This window comes from Ictalurus furcatus, chromosome 2 (assembly GCF_023375685.1).
Source record: "Ictalurus furcatus strain D&B chromosome 2, Billie_1.0, whole genome shotgun sequence".
NCBI lineage: Eukaryota > Metazoa > Chordata > Actinopteri > Siluriformes > Ictaluridae > Ictalurus > Ictalurus furcatus.
Window position 1 is genome coordinate 3,338,241 of NC_071256.1, and position 7,489 is coordinate 3,345,729.

Consider the following 7,489-nt stretch of genomic DNA (forward strand, 5'->3'; position numbering starts at 1 on the left):
ACAGTGATGGCTGACGGCTCGCTTCTCCAGAGTGTGCGTGTGTGTGTGTGTGTGTGTGTGTGTTCGTCAGGGTACTTTTTGCCTCTGCATCTGTATATACTGTACAGTATGTGTGTGTATCCGTGTTCTTGGCAGAATCCACTTCCACTTGCTCTGAGGGTCAGTAGTAGCGGTCGCTTCAAACCTGGCCTTGAGGATGAGGATGTCACCTCAGTCAAACTTCAGAGCTGGAAAGTTTTAAAAACAGCACATGAGGTCTGTACGTGACCTCTGACCCCACTTTAAAGTCTGCACTTAGCACAATAGCGCAGCCGGCTAATATGGTCTGGCAACCTGCTACGGTGGGTGATTAAGCCAACAGGTAGAGGCGTGCAGCTCTGACCCCGTGTTTTTATCTTGACCGCAGCCCCCCCGCTGGGCCTCCCATAAAAGTGTCGTCTGGCCCGTAATGCGTTTTCCACCGGGGCATTGCACACTGATTTTGGCCGGGGCCTTGATTGATTTTTATAGCCCTGAGACTTTGTTATTGGAAGATATCTTAGCGGCTCCTCGTGATCTCGCTCTTGCAGCGCCGGTTAAATGAAACAGATGCAACACGCCCGGCCGCCCGGCCGCCCGCCCACTTTCCCCCCTGGGGGGCAATTGGAAACTGCGCCGAACGGAATCAGCGTCAGTACAAACGCACCGGGCCTTATCTCTGTTATTCCATCGTCTAACATCTTTTTAAGCTCACGGACAGTGGGGAGAGCGTGAGGCGGGTCAGAGAGGTGGTGCGTCTGCATCGTCCAGATGTAGCAAAAAGCACCTATATTTGGATGTTTTGGAGATGAGGTCGGTCAGAGAGGAGCGCTCAGCCTTTAGAACCGGACTGTTCCAGTGAGACGCTGCCGGGGAGGGGTCAGAGGAGCGGCTCACTAACCGGCCTCGCTCAGCAGCCGTGGATGAACACCTCACTGACATTCTGCACGACAAAAACAACAAGTGTCTCCCTGTTATAAACTTTTTTGGGGGGGGGGGGGGTTATACCACAAACTGACTATATTTAGTCTAATAATATCTGAAAGTGAGCTGTGTAACTTCAGTTTGAAACACTAAATTCAGCCTATTTGAATAAAGTAAGAAAGCAATATATAAACTTTTCTTTGTTTGTTGTGAATTTGCATTTAAGTTTTTATTTGTTTTTCCCACAAAGTGATTTAAGTGATTGAATAAGTCTAATTATATCGGAACGTGAACTCTTTTCCCTCTGTGGAACTCTAAATTCAGGCTTGTTTACAACACAAACATACGAACAAACAAACAAGTAAACAATTAATAAAGTTTTACTTTTTTTTTTTTTTACATTTTATTTTTCATTTCTTGATACCACGAAGTGACAAAATGTTGTCTTTTTTTTATCTGAAAGTGACCTGTTTAACCTCAAGCGCAAACCTCTTTTGCAAACAAACAAACAAACAAACAAACAAACAAACAAATAAATCATACACTCAGACAAACTTTTTTTTTTATTTAAAATTCAGTTGACATTTGTTTTTTGTTTTTTTTAAAGTGACCCATTCAACCTCAATCTGTGACACTTAATTAGGCCTCATGTAAACAAACAAAACAAACACAATACAATTAATCAACTCAATAAAACACAATACAAATGCGGGGCTTTACTCAGAACTGTGAAACTATTTATAATCCTATTGTAAAGGAGGAATTGGGATTTATTTATTTATTTATTTATTTATTTATTTATTTATTTAAATTTGGAAGGTTTTTTTTTTTTTTTTTTTTTTTTTTTTCCAGAAGGCACATGTTTATGGCCTTCACATGAACTGTAATGACCTTTCAATAATGTCACACCCAGTGAGAGAGGGAGATAGAGAGATAGAAAAGGGGAGGAAGAGTGAGACGAGAGAGAGCGAGAGAGAATGGAAAATTAAAAGGAAGGGAGAGAGGAGAGAAAGAAAGGAAGGGTGAGGATGAGAGCGAGAGAGAGAGAGAGAGAGAGAGAGAGAGAGAGAGAGAGAATGAGCACGAGAGCTCTTTGGCAACATCAGGCCCTATTTTAAGCCTCTGTGATAAGGCCACACTGAGAAGGTGCTTGGCTGTTGTCTCTGAGCTGTTGTCGAGTTTACGTTGAGGCCTTCTACCACCGCGCACCCGTCTCAGCTGCCCTCAGATGATGCTGGTGTGTTTTCGGTGGCTGAAGAGTAAATTGCACTCGAAAGAGCAGTGAAAATAAATCACCATATTGAGTATCTTAAACTCCGCCCAGGAACGCATTAAATCTGCACGTATTTACGTATTTATATTGGAACGCTTGCGTCATGTTTAGTGATTCTGGTGCTACGCTGTTACTTGGCGCCGTAGTAGTGTAGCGCAGTTACAACGCCGTTTAACAGGAGAACAAACGTCAACAATAACCGTCACTTAAAAACAAACAAAAACCACCTTCTTTTCTCAATCACCAATGTCCAGTGGCGTTCGATAACGCATTAATGAGAACGCGATGCAGTTATACGATACGGCGATACGATACCCGGCTACTTAGCGAGCTACGAGCCGGCGCCAGTATTAGCATGAAAGTTGAAGCTTTGGAAACTAAGGACTAAAGCGCTGCCGCATTATCACTGATATACAGCCGATTCCAGCTTTCTGTTTGAACTCTGCTTAGGAAATCTTGTCATCTTTCCAAAATGTCCAAGTGTCCAAGTCTGGTTCATCCATCCATCCATCCATCCGTCCATCTTCTATATCGCTAATCCTTCAGGGTCATGTTGAACCTGGAGCCTATTGGGCACAAGGCGGGGTATAATCTGGACAGGGTGCCAATCCATTGCAGAGCACGATCACATACACATCCGCACGCTACGGACACTTTGGAAATGCCAACCAGCCTACCGTGCACATGTCTGGACCACAGCACACCTTCAGAGGTCTTATGGAGTCCACGCCTCAACGGATCAGAGCTGATCAAGGCGGACCTACACGGTATTAGTCAGGCGGTTTTAACCATGTTAATTAATGATGATGTATTACGTATTAATTAAGGTATATTCGTTCCAACGAAACATTATCATCAGCTTCTTTAAAAAAAACAATCTCGCAGATGACATGACATCACTTCTAACTTTCTGCTCAAAACTCCTCCTACAACCTCGCGTCCAAATTCTGTTAATTTTTCTACATCCCAGACCGTTAGCTGCATGGAATCCGTAGCTGGAATATTAAAGGAGCAGACCACGGACACCGGACGCGTCCTGCCTAGTCGATTACGTCTGCCTAAGACGTTAATCGTGTACATTTGATTCTCCTTGAAATCGTTCCTTCCGTTTTTCGTCCGTCTACCAGTAATCTTGTGTGGAGAAATGCTGGAGCTTCACCTCGTGAGATTTCAAGAACAAACGTGAGAACCCGAGGAAACGCTCAGAAGCGCGAGAGCAAGTGCGATGAAAGCAGCACACAGAACAGTGTCTGATAAAGATCAGAGATCAGGAGACCATCTGCTTTTGTGTGTGTGTGTGTGTGTGTGTGTGTGTGTGTGTGTGTGTGTGTTTCCTTTTATCCAGTGCATGTGAGCTGTAGAGATAAACAGCTAGTTGGGCATCGAGATCATTGGACATTATAACCACCACCACCACCCTCATCCCCCCTCCCCCTCCCCCTCCGCCTCCCCAACACACACACACACACACACACACACACACACACACACACACACAGACACACACACTCTCTATAACTTCGAAACTAATGAGTGGTACGAATGGGCCATGAAATGAGCATCAGTCAGCCAGCCCTTGAAGAACATCTCTTTCTTTCTCTTCTACACACACACACACACACACACACACACACACATACACACACACCCTCTGCTTCTCATTTATCTGATTTAGAGGCCCGCAGGGATGGCTGGAGGCTGTGTTTGGAGCTAAACTGGCAGTGCCACATGGTGCCAGCTCCAAAGGTCCTCCCTCTGGCCCACCACGTCTCTCTCAGTCATGACCTTTGACCCACACGAGAGGAGAAACTGTCCCTTTAAACACACACGCTTACACGCACGCACGCACACACACTCACACTGCATATCACAAGCTCTGAGTACACGGCACTTGTATCCTCCCCTCTGTTTACCTGTTAAAAACGTATTCGTTTTTTTTTTTTTTTTCAGATACATGTCGGCTTTATAGACACGTCAGACAAGCACATACATATTTGTGGCTTTTGTTTTCATGTCCCATTGTTGTATAGGAAATGAAAACTAAATTCAGAATGTGTGTGTGTGTGTGTGTGTGTGTGTGTGTGGTAGTTAGCAGGTATTTGCTCAAAAGGAACATCGCTTTTAGATAAAAGGCATTGCAATAGACTGTAAGTCTTGTTAATAAAAATGATCGATCTATCTATCTATCTATCTACATATAACGATATAATACGTCTATATACCGATATCCGAAGAACCCTTTATCATTATATAAGTATGCCTACATAGCAGTAATATCTATACCTGTATGTTTATACCTGCATGTCTATTTAACAATGCTCCTGTCTCTAGATATCTAGGATATTATCCCTATATCTATATATCTTTGTCTGTATGATAATCTCTATACAATGCATATGTCTGTACCTTTCTACATGCATGTCTACATAACAATGCTCATCTCTCGACACCTTATTCCTCTGTCCATACACCAATACTTTTCATGTCTATATAACAATAATCTATTTCCCAAAGCTAGCTCACAATATCTGTACCATTATCCATATGTATGCATGTCTGTGGAACAATGCCTCTATCTCTACCTTATTCTCATAGCTGTATACCAATGCTTATAGTCATACCTTTTCCCTATATCCTTTTCTTAATGATAGTAACTTCATCTCTCTATATGCATACCCTCATAACAAATCCTACGATCTCTATATTAATCCTACGTCTATATATATCGTGATCTGTACCATTATCTCTACATACACATGCCTATACACATAGCAATGTCTATACCTTATTCCTATACCTGTGTATTAATACTCCTAAGTTTATCTCTATTAGAATGCCTATATATGATCGATATGTTATTCCTAGATCTATATAACAATATACTGCCTGTATAATCTTAATATTTAGACATGTGGCCTTATATATGCATCTCTCTCTCTCTCTCTCTCTCTCTCTCTATATATATATATATATATATAAATATTCTTCTTATCATCTATAGCTGTGTTGTGTACATGTATGCACGTGAAGACAACATATCTACATATGTATGTGTTATGTATATATACAAATGAGCTCTGGGTTTCATTTAGAAACGATTTGTGCATCTGAGATTATGGATAATATTGCAGCACGCGCTAAATATGTCTTATTAGTATACTTCTACTACTACTACTACTTCTAATAATAATAATAATAATAATAATAGTAATAATAATAATAGTAAAATGTCACCCACATTAACTGGGTCGCGTGAAGGGCCTCTGCGCGCGCGCGTGTGGCCATCTCCTGTACAATCCCGCACACACACAGTTCACCGACAGCAGGATGGACAGCACGAGCCGCGCGCTTCTGCACGCTTCTGGAGAGGTGGAAGCGCGTCAAAGCTGAACACACACACACACACACACACACACACGAACCCGTATGTCAAAATAGCACATAGTTAGCACAGGTGACGTACTATTTTGACATATGATAGTATACGCGGTTTGGGGTTTGGGACGCAGGCGTCCTCGTTATCTCCCTGGACTTCTCTCTCATTTTTCCCCCGTTTCCGGAAACCACCTCTCTCTCTCTCTCTCTCTCTCTCTCTCTGTCTCTCTCTTTGCTGTCTGCTTTTAATGTCCCCATGTAATGTGTGTTTTCCAGCCGATGCGCACCAGAGCAGCAGCCTGGGAGCTGGGAGGGACGGGATGCAAAAAAAAAGGGCCAGAGAGAGAGAGAGAGAGAGAGAGAGAGAGAGAGAGAGAGAGAGGAGCAGGACACCTGTTTTGGAAAAAAAAAAAAAAAACAACCAAAAAAAAAAAAAAACATGGGGACACTCCAAAAGTTTGCTGACTTCGCGAGCAATTCATTCGTCCTCAAAAACACTTGCTTGCGACATGGAAAAGAGACGCGCCTTTCCTTTTTGGCAGGAGTGGATCCCGCAACAGCGGGGGGCGGGGGGGGGGGTAGCAGTTTAGGAGTGGAGCGCTAAATAGGGGGCATTACATTTTGCTCTGTGAATCAATTCATCGCCCACTGAAGATGTTTTGGCACGGGTTACACACTCTGCGTAACGGCGCAACAATTTACGCACATACTTTTTTTTTCCCCCATCATCATCATCATCATCATCATCATTATTATTATTATTATTATTATTATTATTATTATTATTATTGAACTACTACAACTAATAATAGTATTTACTATGACACTTTAATTCGACACTTCAGATTGTTCAATTCAATTCAGTTCAGTCGCTTTTACTGTCCTTCAAATCGAATCATTCTTGTTGCATCTTGAAGATAGAAGACAGAAGACATCTGCTCAGATTCATAGATACATTTTGATTTCATTTCAAAGCAGTCGCTTAGGTGAAATGAAGTGCTGATTAATAATGAAACAGTCGGCTTCTGAGATTATGACAAATAATCTATATGAGAAATTAAATTAGAAGGGAAATCTGCAGCACGCCGGTTAATACATGTGCAGTAAAGGATATATTTATTTCGTTGTTTTGGTGCTCATTTGTAAACGCGCAACAATTTTAAATAATAATAAAGACCTCGGATAAATATGTTGAATATAATATAATATAATATAATATAATATAATATAATATAATATAATATAAAACATCGTTTGATCCTCTGGAATTTCCGACATCCGGTTTTTTGTTTTTTTTTCGGATTGATTTGAAAAATAAACGACCACGCTATCTGATCTAAAAAAAAAAAAAAGAGAGAGAGAGAGAGAAAGAAAAAAAAGAAAGAAAAAAAAATACATAACCATAAACCCTGACAAGTTTTCTTTTTAATGTCCAAACCAGGTTTGCATTCATGCTTTCAAACAAATTCACAAAATGCGCAAAATGCGGTATGGATCATAAATTATTTTGCAGTCGGGTAACACTCTCTGGACACTTTGTAATGGTCAGAGAGAGAGAGAGAGAGAGAGAGAGAGAGAGGTGAAAGATTAGGAGGTGGAAATTTGAGACGGCGCTATAACAAGCAGGCGCAAATAAGACTTTTTCATCGGCACGCATTCCCATTCGAGCTGTCTTTCCTCCTCCAAAAACAACAACACTGTACAAAATAAACACAACAACACACCATCAAACAACACCAAAAACAAACTGACATTCTTGACCCCCGTCAGCAGATTTTCCTAAGGAGTTAATCCTGTACGGATGAATAAAAGTTCTCAGAAGACGTCAGAGATTATTTGCACATTATTTGCACACGAAAAAAAAAAAAAAAAGCCCTAAAGGAAGTCGTCAGACTGAAA

At 41.4% G+C, this 7,489-nt stretch overlaps 1 protein-coding gene and 1 long non-coding RNA gene across 3 annotated transcripts in view; one reads left to right on the top strand and one right to left on the bottom strand.

Annotated features, from left to right (window-relative positions):
• Positions 1 to 942: 942 nt before the first annotated feature.
• Positions 943 to 7,489, bottom strand: part of LOC128619459 (uncharacterized) — a 7,202-nt gene continuing 655 nt past the window's right edge. The window contains exons 2-3 of the long non-coding RNA XR_008387943.1: positions 5,454 to 5,601; positions 943 to 961 (exon numbers count right to left, since the gene is read on the bottom strand). This is a non-coding gene — a long non-coding RNA (uncharacterized LOC128619459). The remainder of the gene's footprint in view (positions 962 to 5,453; positions 5,602 to 7,489) is intronic.
• LOC128619436 (prospero homeobox protein 1-like) overlaps positions 6,944 to 7,489 on the top strand; it is a 31,570-nt gene continuing 31,024 nt past the window's right edge. The window contains exon 1 of one of the 2 annotated variants that reach the window (XM_053643652.1): positions 6,944 to 6,955. The gene's annotated coding sequence lies outside the window, so the exon portion shown is untranslated. The remainder of the gene's footprint in view (positions 6,956 to 7,489) is intronic. The other variant, XM_053643642.1, reaches the window with a different exon arrangement.